The following is a 15,593-nucleotide window of genomic DNA, read 5'->3' on the forward strand; positions in this document are numbered from 1 at the left end:
ATCCTGCTCCAGAGTACAGGCCTCGGTGTAACGCTCATTCCTTCGACGATAAACGTGAATCCGACCATCACCCCTGGTGAGACAAAACCGCGACTCGTCAGTGAAGAGCACTTTTTGCCAGTCCTGTCTGGTCCAGCAACGGTGGGTTTGTGCCCATAGGCGACGTTGTTGCCGGTGATGTCTGGTGAGGACCTGCCTTACAACAGGTCTACAAGCCCTCAGTCCAGCCTCTCTCAGCCTATTGCGGACAGTCTGAGCACTGATGGAGGGATTGTGCGTTCCTGGAGTAACTCGGGCAGTTGTTGTTGCCATCCTATAGCTGTCCGTCCTGTCTCCCTGTAGCGCTGTCTTAGGCATCTCACAGTACGGACATTGCAATTTTTTGCCCTGGCTACATCTGCAATCCTCATGCCTCCTTGCAGCATGCCAAAGGCACGTTCACACAGATTAGCAGGGACCCTGGGCATCTTTCTTTTGGTGTTTTTCAGAGTCAGTAGAAAGGCCTTTTTATTGTCCTAAGTTTTCATAACTGTGACCTTAATTGCCTACCGTCTGTAAGCTGTTAGTGTCTTAACAACCATTCCACAGGTGCATGTTCAGTAATTGTTTATGGTTCATTGAACAATTATGGGAAACAGTGTTTAAACCCTTTACAAGGAAGATCTGTGAAGTTATTTGGATTTTTACGAATTATCTTTGAAAGACAGGGTCCTGAAAAAGGGACGTTTCCTTTTTTGCTAAGTTTATTTCTCCATTTATTTCCATGAGAGCGCTGCTTAACCGGTAGATTTGCAGCTCAATGAGTCAAACTTCTCTGACGTGTGTGTGTGTGTGTGTGTGTGTGTGTGTGTGTGTGTCGGATTCCTCATTAACCAAAGGGCAGAAATGATTAAGGCTTCAGGTTGCCATGCCAACCGGAGGTCAAGGGTTAGAAGGGTGGTGAGTGCAGTGGGCTCGGAGGAGTGCAGGGGCAATGGAGAGATGTCACTGAATTCAATTTGCGGGGCAGAAAAACCCTGGAGCAATTAACTGTTATGCATGCACACACACACACACACACATACACACGACAGAGATAGAGAGAGGAAATGCATGGTGCCTGGAACACTTACCCACCAAGACGACAGAATGTAAAGCGAAAGCCTTTGAAAGGGTGACTGAAGAGTTTAATGGAGCTGATGAGAGATGGAGAAAGAGAGAGAGACTGTGTCTCAGTGTGTAAAATGTTTGTGTATGTGGTCTTTTTTTAGTGTTAGTATGTTCCTGTGTGTGTGTGTGTTCCTGTGTGTGTGTGTGTGTGTGTGTGTGTATGTGTGTGTCTGTGTATGTGTGTGTCTGTGTATGTTTGCGTTTGGTGTCGGAGGTCGGTCAAGTTGGCTCTAAGGTTGTCGGGGGAAACAAGCGCTGTTGTGGTTGATCTTTGAGGTCCGCTGCCCACGAGAACATTCTGGAAGCGTGACCCCGTGAAGGCCTGATCCGCCGCCATGCAAAACTGTCACTGCCTGCCTGCCGTGTGTGTGTGTGTGTGTGTGTGTGTGTGTGTGTGTGTGTGTGTGTGTGTGTGTGTGTGTGTGTGTGTGTGTGTGCGCGCACTGGAGCACAACACCACAGCCTGGTTGTGTGTGAGTGGGTGTTTGACCCATGCAGGGGTGACGTGTGCGAGCCACCGTATGCAAATCCATCACTGCTGGCTGTTATCTTATTTACATCAATGTCTCTTTCTGTAGTGTTGGTTGGCTCCTCTGTCAGTCTGTCTGTACCAGTATGCATTTGTGTGTAATGAGCAGTCCTGTCAGTGTGGGGGCTAAAGCCCAGATTTGAGCTGAAAAAAGTATGCTATGTCTAATAAGCCTATTTCATATATCTGTGTTCCACACCGCAGGTGGCCCAGTCAGAACAAGACTGTGGATGTCAGGAACATATGGCTCTGTCATTCTACCACTCATACCGGCCACTCTAATGACATACTTTACATAAACACACACAAACACACACACACACACACACACACACACACACACACACACACACACACACACACACACAGAGGCATGTGTGCCACCAATTACAGTGACACAAGTCTTTATACATGCATGTGTAGGGGTGTATGCATGCGTCTATGTGCATCTAGTGTGTGTGTGTGAGAGGGAGAGAGAGAGAGAGAGAGTGTGTCATATTGCCAGTCTTGGATTCCCATTTGGATGCTGCTGAAGGCACCTGGAGGTAGACCATTTCAGAGGCACAGCAACATCAAAGACCTCTCTCTTGCTCTTGCTCTCTTTCACCCCCTCTCGCTTTCACCCCCTCTCTCTCTCTTTTATCCTCCTCTCTCTCCAGATCTGTCTGCTTAACTGTGACACTGTATTTTCCTTGCTTCAGACTCCACAGCCCATTCACAGATGAACTGTCAGCAGAATTCTGGGTGGAAAAAAATGACTTTTCCGTTCTCTGGTTTCAGCGCAATTTCCCATCGTCAAGGTCACCTGAGCCAACTGTATCCATGAAGGAATGGGAGGAAGGTAGAGTGAGAGAGTGGAGGAGGGTGAAGGAAAGAGGGAGCTACGGGACCAGGAGGGAAAAAGAAAATCAAACAGAGGGACAGAGAGGACAGCCAAGTTCCCTTATGACCGGCTGCTAATGTCATCACATAAACACAGGGGGCCCAGTTAACGGCCCAGGGCAGTCAAAAATGGGATTTTCCTGTGTTTTATATATATTTCCACACTATGAGGTTAGAATAATACTGTGAAATTGTGAAAATTGGAATAATGCCCTTTTAGTGTAAGCTGTTTGAAAAGACTGCCTGCATTTCAACCTGTTTTGGCCTTCCATGGTGACATCACCATGTGGTAAATTAGTTAATAGACCAATATGAGAGTTCCAAACAGCTAACTTTCAGTTTTCCCTTCCCAACTCAGACCACTTCCAGAGAGTGCTAGCAAAATTACTGGTGAGAAATTGCCCTTTGCTAGGAAGATATGTATGTATGTATGTATGTATGTATGTATGTATGTATGTATGTATGTATGTATGTATGTATGTATGTATGTATGTATGTATGTGTGTGTGTGTGTGTGTGTGTGTGTGTGTGTGTGTGTGTGTGTGTGTATATATATTTATTTTAATTGAAAACAGTCACAGTAAAGTTCTTAATTGTTACCCAGAAAGGATTTAATATTGAGATAGAAATTAATGCATTGGACCTTTTTAACCCCAGAGGATTATGGGAAAAAAGCTCATGCATGTACAGAATGTAGTCCAGCCATTATTTTTTCAAAGTGCTTCAGTGCTGGTGCGGAAATCGCAGAACTCCAACATCTTGTGATTGGAGACAAACACAGATTCATCAACACACACATATCCAGAGATGGAAACTCGAGTCTGAGACTTGGACTCGAGTTGCACTTAAGTCGCAAAAAAAATGACTTGCGACTTGATTTAGGCTCGTGATCAATTGACTTGAGACTTGACTTGGACTCTAGATGAGAGACTCGTGAACAATGCAAGTCAGTACTGGGATACGTTTTTGTTGTGCATTCTGTCAGATAACATGGAACAGGTGGCATTGTAACTCAGAGAAAGTAGTTTAATACAGAGGGCTGAAAAGCGTTCTAGAAAAAAATATGCAGACGAGGACGTACCTATTTCAATAGGAGGATCGTGGTTACTCATATTTGCACTTCGTCATATTTGATTAAGTGGACATTGTGTATGCTATTTCTATATCAATCGGAACATTAAGACGCAAGCAAAAGTGAAGCTATCGTTTATCTTAACTTAAGCTTGTTAGGACGGGCACAAGTTAGCTATCGTTTATCATAGTATGTGAAATCATGTCATATTTAAATAATATGCTGTAAATGATATAATTATGACAGTGTTTGGCAACTAACTTTAAATTCATGAAATTGTCCCAAAAAATATGTAGGAAATGTCTGTTTATTTTTTGTTTGTTTTTTAAGGGGACATGGTTTCACATTGACTTTTGACCTAGTGAACTTTCTTAGTAAACTTAAAGAGCAACTTTTCAGTTTTTACTTATTTTAAAAATAGGTTATTGGACTGGTCTAGGTGGCATTATTAAAAAGGAAAAAAAAAACAATTTCTTCAATTTTTCTCAATGAACACTGTGGCAAGTGACATGATTGAGTACACCATAGGATTCAGGACCAAGGATCGGTGCTTCCTCTAGATAGGGGTGCCGTGTCTGCACTCTTGTCCATCGTCTGAAAGGCCGCTTCGACCAGCGGTGCAGATACTACAATCTCTGCTGTGGCACTTTGCAGCTCCTTCAGGGTTATCTTTGGTCTCTTTGTTGCCTCTGATTAATGCCATCCTTTGCCTGGTCTGTGAGTTTTGGTGGGCGGCCCTCTCTTGGCAAGTTTGTTGTGGTGCCATATTCTTTACATTTTTTAATAATGGATTTAATGTTGCTCCGTGGGATGTTCAAAGTTTTCAAATATTTTTTTATAACCCAACCCTGATCTGTACTTCTCCACAACTTTGTCCCTGACCTGTTTGGAGAGCTCCATGGTCTTCATGGTGCCGCTTGCTTGGTGGTGCCCCTTGCTTAGTGGTGTTGCAGACTCTGGGGCCATTCAGAACAGGTGTGTATATATACTGAGATCATGTGACAGATCATTTGACACTTATATGGCACACAGGTGGGCTTTATTTAACTAATTATGTGACTTCTGAAGGTAATTGGTTGCACCAGATCTTCTTTAGGGGCTTACATTCATACTTGTCATTTATCTTCCCTCACCAACAGATTTTCTGTTTGTGTGACAGAATGATGTAAAATATAGACAATGTATTCCATAAAACACCATGCACTTTAAAATGTTGTGTTTGCTTTTTTTCATATCTGGTACAATTACTTGTATTAATGTAAACAGTCTACATTTTAAAAGGAAATGTATTTTGATTTAAATAGCGCCTGATGTGCTTTCTTGAATACAAGTACGGACTAATGAACAAGGGAGTCTCTTCAAATAATTTACAAGGTCTATAGACCTAACCCACAGCAGGCAGGAAGCCATTGCCAAAAGGGACATGAGACTTGACTTAGACTTGGCCCTAAAAAGACTTGAGACTTGACTTGGACTCTACCTCAAAGATTAGTGAACATCTCTGCACATATCGCCCTGCACATACGGACCCACTTACTATGGGCCTGCACCTACGCATACAAACAAGTGTAGTTCTCAATCAGACCAAAGGAGGGCAGTGTAGCACCTCAATAAGGCTGCTCCACTGAAAGTGTGGTGGTGATGAAATCCAATGATAACCCAAAAAGAAAAGGCCTCATTTGAGAATAAAAGGAGATAAGAGAAGTTCAAAATATTCTATGTATTTTTAAAAGGAACTGGGGTGCAGGGATGAGAGGGAATTACAGATGAATGTGTGTGCCTGTGTGTGGATAAGTGATACCTAATATTATATTCTTTCAGCATCTTGTTAATGATATGAACAGCATAATATTGGGCCTGGAGAGATTTGAGAGAGCTAGGATTCCTATAAATGCATGGATGGATGTATTGTTGGATATATGGATGGATGGTCAAGGAATGGGTTGATTTTAGGGGGAAAAGAATGGGCAACTGTACGGATGGATTTAGGAATTCAAGAATAGATGACTGGATGGATAGACTGCGGAGGAGTGGGATGGATGGGTAGATGGATAGACTGCGGAATAGAAGGATGGATGGTACATTGCTTCTGTATCTCCTTCCCCTCAGGCAGCTTGTTGTTGTGATGTTCTCAACACAGCAATCTGCTGCAGTGATCATTTGGCCAACCATTCAGCGTGTAAACATGACACTGTGAAGGGGACAATATTACCCATTTTAATGCTTGCTAACTGCAGTTCCTCAAAGCAAGGCTTGGTTCACTGGCTGTATCATTTGGCCTTGCTCTGTAGCTGTGAGGGCCACAACAAGTGGGTTTCTCACAGAGGGGGTGGACATGAGAGCCGCTTTTCTGAGATTCACAACAACTAAAACCAATGATCTCCTTTCACACTGCAGAGAACCTCTCTGTCCACCTCAAGCTTTAAAACTGGGCTTGAACTGGAGGTTGTTTTGTAATGTAAACAGAATACAGAGTGAACAATGGAATTCGGCTTCACACCAACAGACAGTCAACCCATGGCCTGAATATACTAAAGTACACCACAATCCAGTTTCTCTGGAGAACGCTTTGGCCTTCAATGGGCAGTGCAGCTGTGTGTGTGTGTGTGTGTTTGTAAGTAAGTGTGTGTGTGCGCATGCGTGTGTGTATGTTAACCACGTTAAGGGTGCTATAAGAGCACCATTTTGGCCCTGTAATCTTGGAGAGTATAATTGGTGCTTACCATTAAACTGCCAACTCCCCTGGGAGGAGGGGGTGAGGGGGGGATAATAATGATAATATTAAAATGCAGGGAAGGAGGGAGAGAGAAAGAGGGGGCACCACAATGAGAGAGAGTGAGAGAGAGAGAGAGAGAGAGAGGAGCAGTGGGAAATCTTGCACTATAAACAGCTCCAGCAGACAGAGGCAGCCTCTTTATGAGGTCGTTACATTATTACACTACGTTTTATTGCAACACAAACAACTGCTTTCAAAAAGCAACAAGGGAGGTGACAATCTCACCCACCTCTTTTGGCTTAAAAAACAGATCTAATTAAAAGTGTTTTATAGTATGTACACCCCTCCCTACCCACCATCTCAAAAAACACTCGACACATAAATACTTTCTCTCTCTCATAGATTGTGGAGGAAACCACATTAAAAACAATCCAGGTGAGATTGGGCACAGTAGTTGAGAGGCTGATAGCTGGAACAAAGCTTGAGAGTCAGGTTGTGTCCCAAATGGAACCGTATTCCCTTGATAGCGCACTAGATTTGACGAGTGCACATTGGGCTCTGGTCAAAAGTAGTGCGCTACAAAGGGAATAGGGTGCCGTTTGGGAGACAGCCTCAGTCTTTGGTGTGTGGCAAAGGAGTCGACCTTAAACGAGAGAGGAGCCTTCCTATCACATCAGAGAAAGGCTTCTGGAGGGAATCTTCACAGAGAAGATAGAGGTCCTTCAGTAATGACAAGGGCAAATCTTCAAACGGTCTGGAAACTTCTATATTAGCGGCGCTTTTGAACGCAACTTCTATAGCAACGGACAGAAACAGACATTTGAATATAAAAATGCTGGGAGGGACACAAAGACAAAGGAGCAGATGGAGATGGGATGACAGAGATAGGGTGTTGAAAAGAGAGATTAAAGAGGGGGGACTGAGTAGATTGATGGATTGCTAGATTGAAGGAAATTATGAGAATATTATAACAGTACACCATCCTTATAGTCCCTCTCATAATATCCATCTATCTCTTCTAGTTTTGATTATCCCGAGTTTGAATAGCCACTCAAAACATGAGTGGTTTGCCGATAACATTGCAAAGGTAAAGAGTAAATACATTTGAATGGTTTATTTCAGCATTTTAGACCACAAGGCCTTGACGCAGTCTCAGTTCAAACAATAACTGAGAATATGTTTCATTATTCACAGTTTGTTAAACAAATCAGATACAAACTCTGGAATGATATCTGTATCTCCTCTCCACTCTCTTTCATTTAATTCCAATTATCAGACCTATCTCCTGGTCAAAGAAATGTGTGTTTTCCCTTCAGAGATAAAACTCCCTGATTTACTTAGTACTAAACCCTTGAATTCGCTGCTGTCAAATGGGTCATTCCGCCAATATATATATATATTTTCTTAACCCCAAATTCAGCATACTCTCCTGCAACCTGCCTCACCCAATGTGGTATGGATCTGCTATTTTCTTTACCTCAGAACCAGAACCCCCAACAAAAGCTAGCCAGCTAACTAACTACTAACTAGTAGTCAGCTAGCCACTGCTAGTGGTCATCAGCTAACTTTTAACCTGGACAACTCCTGCCAGTCTGTACAGCGTGTTTCAACCCAAAGCTTATCAGACTCCTTTTTCGCCATATCACCGGATTCCTACCGCAAGCTCTGAACCTCTTCACCTGGATCACCGCAGATAGCTAGCTGCTATCCGATTTGGCTTCTCCTGGCTAATGTCCCTGTCCCGAAGCAAGCACCAATAAGCCTGGAGCTAGCCTATGCTAAGCCCATCTCCCGGCTAGCTGAAGAGGACCATCAGCCACTCCTTGGGCTACAATACCTGTTTTGCCAATTGGCCTGGACCCCTTTTACTGCCGACGCGGAGCCCCGCCGATCCATCATGACTGGACCACCGACGTAATCCGCCCGAGGGTTTTTTTCAACTGGCTCCTTCGTCGCGACATCCCCTGAATGGCAATCTGCTAGCCGCGGCCCGCTAGCTATCCAGAGCATACCGGACTGTTAGCTGTAGTGGTCCATCAGTCAATTTCTTGGGCTACTATTCCTATTTTGCCAATTGGCCTGGACCCTTTTACTACACGGACACCTGCTGATCCATCACGACTGGTCTGCCGACGTAACCGTATGAGGGGGCTACAACAACAGACTTCTTCCGTCGCAACCTCCCTCTAAGGCCCTTCTGCTAGCCTGCTAGCCCCGGCCCGCTAGCTATCTGAATCGCCGTGTCTTCAGCCCGTCCAGCTACTCATTGGACCCTATGGTCACTCGGCTACGCATGCCTCTCCCTAATGTCAATATGCCTTGTCCATTGCTGTTTTGGTTAGTGATTATTTAGCACAATCTGCCAACCCGGATGTCCTAGCTGTGTCTGAATCCTGGATTAGGAAGGCCACCAAAAACCCTAAAATGTCCATCCCTAACTATAACATTTCCCGACAAGATAGAACTGCCAAAGGGGGCGGAGTTGCAATCTACTGCAGAGGTAGCCTACAGAGTTCTGTCTTACAATCCAGGTCTGTGCCCAAACAATTTGAGCTTCTACTTTTAAAAATCCACCTTTGCAGAAACAAGTCGCTTACCGTTGCCGCTTGCAATAGACAATCTTCTGCCCCCAGCTGTGCCCTGGACACCATATGTGAATTGATTGCCCCCCATCTATCTTCAGAGCTTGTGCTCTCCTAAGTGACCTAAACTGGGACATGCTTAACACCCCGGCCATCCTACAATCTAAGCTTGATGCCCTCAATCTCACACAAATGATCAATAAACCTACCAGGTACAACCCCAAATCCGTAAATACTGGCACCCTCATAGATATCATCCTAACCAACCTGCCCTCCAAATACACCTCTGCTGTCTTCAACCAGGATCTCAGCGATCACTGCCTCATTGCCAGCATCCGTAATGGGTCTGCGGTCAAACGACCACCCCTCATCACTGTCAAACGCTCCCTAAAACACTTCAGCTCCCTAAAACACTAATCTACCTGGCCCGGGTATCCTGGAAGGATATTGACCTTATTCTGTCAGTAGAAGATGCCTGGTTATTCTTTAAAAGTGCTTTCATCGCAATCTTAAATAAGCATGCCGCATTCAAAAACTTTAGAACCAGGAACAGAGATAGCCCATGGTTCACTCCAGACCTGACTGCCCTTAACCAACACAAAAACATCCTGTGGCGTTCTGCATTAGCATCGAACAGCCCCCGTGATATGCAACTTTTCAGGGAAGTTAGAAACCAATATACACAGGCAGTTAGGAAATTTGCATCCTGCAGCACAAACTCCAAAAAGTTCTGGGACACTGTAAAGTCCATGGGAAATAAGAGCACCTCCTCCCAGCTGCCCACTGCACTGAGGCTAGGAAACACTGTCACCACACCCCTCAGCAACTTGCCGAAGCTTCCCCCATTTCTCCTTCTCCCAAATTCAGATAGCTGATGTTCTGAAAGAGCTGTACAATCTGGACCCGTACAAATCAGCAGGGCTAGACAATCTGGACACTCTCTTTCTAAAATTATCAGCCAAAACTGTTGCAACCCTTTTTACTAGCCTGTTCAACCTGTCTTTCGTTTTGTCTGAGATCCCCAAAGATTGGAAAGCTGCCGCAGTCATCCCCTTCTTCAAAGGGGGAGACACTCTAGACCCAAACTGCTACAGACCTATATTTATCCTACCCTGCCTTTCTATGGTCTTCGAAAGCCAAGTTAACAAACAGATCACCGACTATTTCGAATCCCACCGTACCTTCTCCGCTATGCAATCTGGTTTCCGAGCTGGTCATAGGTGCACCTCAGCCATGCTCAAGGTCCTAAACGATATCATAACCGCCATCGATAAGAGACAATACTGTGCAGCTGTATTCATCGACCTGGCCAAGGCTTTCGACTCTGTCAATCACCACATTCTTATCGGCAGACTCAACAGCCTTGGTTTCTCAAATGACTGCCTCGCCTGGTTCACCAACTACTTCTCAGACAGAGTTCAGTGTGTCAAATCGGAGGGCCTGTTGTCCGGACCTCTGGCAGTCTCTATGGGGCTGCCACAGGGTTCAATTCTCGGGCCAACTCTTTTCTCTGTATACATCAATGATGTCGCTCTTGCTGCTGGTGATTCGCTGATCCACCTCTACGCTGACGACACCATTCTGTATACTTCTGGCCCTTCTTTGGACACTGTGTTAACTAACCTCCAGACAAGCTTCAATGCCGTACAACTCTCCTTCCGTGGCCTCCAACAGCTCTTAAATGCAAGTAAAACTAAATGCATGCTCTTCAACCGATCGCTGCCCGTACCTGCCCGCCCGTCCAGCATCACTACTCTGGATGGTTCTGACTTAGAATATGTGGACAACTACAAATACCTAGGTGTCTGGTTAGACAGTAAACTCTCCTTCCAAACTCACATTAAGCATCTCCTATCCAAAATTAAATCTAGAATCTGCTTCCTATTTCGCAACAAAGCATCCTTCATTAATGCTGCCAAACATACCCTCGTAAAACTGACTATCCTGCCGATCCTTGACTTCGGCGATGTCATTTACAAAATAGCCTTCAACACTCTACTCAGCAAATTGGATGCAGTCTATCACAGTGCCATCCGTTTTGTCAACAAAGCCCCATATACTACCCACGACTGCGACCTGTATGCTCTCGTTGGCTGGCCCTCGCTTCACATTCGTCGCCAAACCCACTGGCTCCAGGTCATCTATAAGTCTTTGCTAGGTAAAGCCCCGCCTTATCTCAGCTCACTGGTCACCATAGCAGCACCCACCTGTAGCACGCGCTCCATTTCACTGGTCACCCCCAAAGCCAATTCCTCCTTTGGCCGCCTTTCCTTCCAGTTCTCTGCTACCAATGACTGGAACAAATTGCAAAAATCACTGAAGCTGGAGACCCATATCTCCCTCACTAACTTTAAGTACCAGCTGTCAGAGCAGCTTACAGATCACTACACCTGTACATAGCTCATCTGTAAATAGCCCATCCAACGCCTCATCCCCATACTGTTATTATTATTATTTTTTTTGCTCCTTTGCACCCCAGTATCTCTACTTGCACATTCATCTTTTGCACATCTATCACTCCTGTGTTTAATTGCTAAATTGTAATTATTTCGTCACTATGGCCTATGTATTGCCTACCTCCCTTATCTTACCTCATTTGCACACACTGTATATAGACTTTTTCTCTATTTTGTTGTTGACTGTATGTTTGTTTATTCCATGTGTAACTTTGTGATGTTGTTTGTGTCGCACTGCTTTGCTTTATCTTGGCCAGGTCGCAGTTGTAAATGAGAACTTGTTCTCAACTAGCCTACCTGGTTAAATAAAGGTGAAATAAAAAAATAAAAAGAGCACATGTTCAACATAATAAAAAAAAACATGTTTTCCCATCTCAAGAGATAAAAAATAAAAATAAAGACTAAGTTAAGTGCCTGTTAAGTGACAAATAAAGTAACAGGGTTGACCTTAACAGGGTGTAACAGGGTTGACCGTAACAGGGTTGATGATTTCATCCTAAATCAGCCATAAATCCCCTTGTGGCAGGGGAACTGGAATCTTATTGTGTGCAACAGGGAGGGGCAATTGAATGCAAGCTTCACAAAAACAATATTGTAAAATAAATTGTAGCCTGAATATCTATGGGTAACAAGGTTGACGTTTTATGCTCGAACCCATTTTTTTCCCCCATCACAAAACAGCAGAAAATGGCCAAAAAGAGTAGAACCAGCTCGCTGCCTTTACACAATGATTTGACTGTTAGACATTAAATGTTTCTTTAGAAAAAAAATATTTTAAAAATAAATAGTTTCACCATATTAAAACCACAGTTCAGTTCACATAACGTTAAAGGAAAGATTAACCCATTTTGAAAGTGATATTGTATATCCCTTAGCGATGTTCTTTCGATTCCTGGGGTCATTTCATGTTTCATGTGTATCTGAGCTATTGCCATTCAAGCAGGCAGAAATACAGCTGGTATGAATGAGAGAGAAATCTTTACTTGCTTTGTCAATGTAAATATACACTTAGTGGCCAGTTTATTAGGTACACCCATCTAGTACCCCCGTTTGCATCCAGAACAGACTGAATTCTTCAGGGCATGGACACATTGATCAATTGATATCAAGGGACCTAATGTGTGCCAGGAAAACATTCCCCACACCATTATACCACAGCCACCAGCCTGTACCGTTGACACCAGGCAGGATGGAGCCATGGACTCATGCTGCTTACGCCAAATCCTGACTCTGCCATCAGCATGACGCAACAGGGAACCTGGGTTCGTCGGACCAGGCAATGTTTTTCCGCTCCTCAATTGTCCTGTGTTGGTGATGGCGTTCCCACTGGAGCCGTTTCTTCTTGTTTTTAGTTGCCTTCCCTGTAGCTCAGTTGGTAGAGCATGGTGTTTGCAACACCAGGGTTGTGGGTTCGATTCCCACGGGGGGCCAGCACAGAATTTTTTTTTTTTTTTTAATGAAATTGTATGAAATGTATGCATTCACTACTGTAAGTCACTCTGGATAAGAGCGTCTACTAAATGACGTAAATGTAAGAGTGGAACCCAGTGTGGTCGTCTGCTGCAAATAGCCTGTCTGTGACCAGGACCGGCGAGTTGTGCATTCTGAGATTCCGTTCTGCACACTGCTGTTGTACTGCGCCGCTATTTGCATGTCAGCTTGCACGATTCTTGCCACTCTCCTTTTGACCTCTCATCAACGAGTGGTTTTCGCCCACAGGAATGGCGTTGACTGGATGTTTTTTGTTCGTCGCACCATTCTCGGTAAACCCTAGACACTGTCACGTGTGAAAATCCCAGGAGGCAGGGCGTTTCTGAGATACTGGAACTGACGATCATACCACGCTCCACGTCGCTTAGGTCACTTATTTTGCCCGTTCTATAGTTCAATAGAACAGTAAGTGTATGTTTCCCATGCCAAAAAAGCCCTTTCAATTGAATTGAATGGAGAAAGTGAGTGTATCTCCTTCAAATTGGCCTTGCTAATTTCGTCGAACATCAGCTGAAGCAATTTAAAGAATGTTAGCTAGTAAAACCAATTCGCTTAACTCATCCTGCTCTGCTCTGTCTAATAGTGCTGGCGGGGAATGGAAGTTAATTTAGTTAAGTGTTGATTTCTCTCTGATGGGACTGAGGGGAGCTGAGGCTGGGGATCGGGATGGGGGTATAGGGCTGAGGTTGTGGTGTTGGGGTATGGACCGGGAGGAAATAGAAGTCACTTAGTCGTTATTAAGCTAACACAGGCAGATTATGTGACATTCCTAATCAGGCTTATTACCACCATGCAAAGCATGATGGAATTCTGAATTGGCTGTGTTTGCTAATAATGGCATTCTCAGTCAGATAGTGTTGAATGTAATGGAGTGTAAGACAGGAAGGGAATATGTTCTCCCAAGATGGTGTAGTCTAGTAGTTTTACAGCTTTGTGTCCACGGCTAAACCATGGTCCCCATAGCCAAAGACCCAGCTAGTGAAACATCGATGAACAACACAGCAACTCTTCATGCACATGACTGGGGAGTACAGAAAGTCACTCTCATCTGAACTGAGCACTTTATTTTCACTTTTCAACATAAGAAGTTTAAATCAGACAGATAAACAAACAAACAAATTAAAACAACAACAGAAACCGCCCAACCAGACGACACAGAGATAAAACAGTCACAGTCAGACGCACCAACAGGGGGTGCTCAGGATGCTCTCGATGGCGCCAGAGATGGAGGGCTGCTGTCTTATTGGCTCTTAACCAACCATGCTATTTTTTTTATTTTTTTTTGCGTTGTTCGTAACTTGTTTTGTACATAATGTTGCTGCTACTGTCTCTTATGACCGAAAAGAGCTTCTGGACATCAGAACTGTGATTGCTCACCTCAAATTGGATGAAGAGTTATTTTTCAATGAGTCGGACGAGAGGGATATACTACAGGACACCCGACCAGGCCCAGATGCCCGTGATTCGCTGGAGAAGGAAAATTAGATTTAGTGGAAAAAGATCAGGGTGCCTTGCGAGGATCAAGTGGAGAGTGGCTAATCTGCCCTTGCCTTCCATCCTGCTAGCTAATGTTCAATCGCTGGAAAATGTATGGGACGAGCTGAAAGCATGTATATCCTACCAATGGGACATTAACCTGTTTGGCCTAGGGGGCAGTATTGAGAATTTTGGAAAAAATATGTGCCCATTTTTAACTGCCTCCTACACCAACTCAGAAGCTAGAATATGCATATTATTGTTCAGGTTTGGATAGAAAACACTCGGAATTTTCTAAAACTGTTTGAATGGTGTCTGTGAGTATAACAGAACTCCTATGGCAGGCAAAAACCTGACAAGGTTTCATGCAGGAAGTACCCTGTCTGACAAGGAGTCGTGCGTCTTGCATCTGTTTATTGAAAAGTAAGGATCTTAGCTGTAACGTGACAATTCCCAGGGCTCCGATAGGCTCTCAGAACCCGGGAAATACCTGAAGGTTGACGAGGCAGCCTCAGGCTGAAACACATTATCGCCTTTGGTAAGTGGCGGATCAGAGGACCTTTGAATGAGGCGCGTGCACGATTCGCTCCTGAGGAGAAATTTAATTCGGCTGTTTAGGCTCAATGCATATTCCCAGTCGGAATATTATCGCTTTTCTACGAGATAAATGGCATAAAAATTGGTTTTAAACAGCGGTTGACATGCTTCGAAGTACGGTAATGGAATATTTAGACATTTTTTGTCACGCCAATGCGCCATGCGCGAGACCGTGATGTAGCATTCTGATAGTGTCTAGAACTCACGAACAAAACGTCGCTGTTTGGATATAACGATGGATTATTTGGGACCAAAATTTGGGACATATCGAGTGCATAGAGGAGTAATGTATCTATAATTCTTAAAATAATTGTTATGCTTTTTGTGAACGTTTATCGTGAGTAATTTAGCAAACTGTTAGTAAATTCCCCGGAAGTTTGCGGGGGTTATGCTTTTTCTGAACTTCACATGCTAATGTAAAAAGCTGTTTTTTGATATAAATATGAACTTGATTGAACAGACATGCATGTATTGTATAACACAATGTCCTAGGTGTGTCATCTGATGAAGATCATGAAAGGTTAGTGCTGCATTTAGCTGTGGTTTGGGTTTATGTGACATGATATGCTAGCTTGAAAAATGGGTGTCTGATTATTTCTGGCTGGGCACTCTGCTGACATAATCTAATGTTTTGCTTTCGTTG

Source organism: Salmo trutta, chromosome 13, assembly GCF_901001165.1.
Source record: "Salmo trutta chromosome 13, fSalTru1.1, whole genome shotgun sequence".
Classification (NCBI taxonomy): domain Eukaryota; kingdom Metazoa; phylum Chordata; class Actinopteri; order Salmoniformes; family Salmonidae; genus Salmo; species Salmo trutta.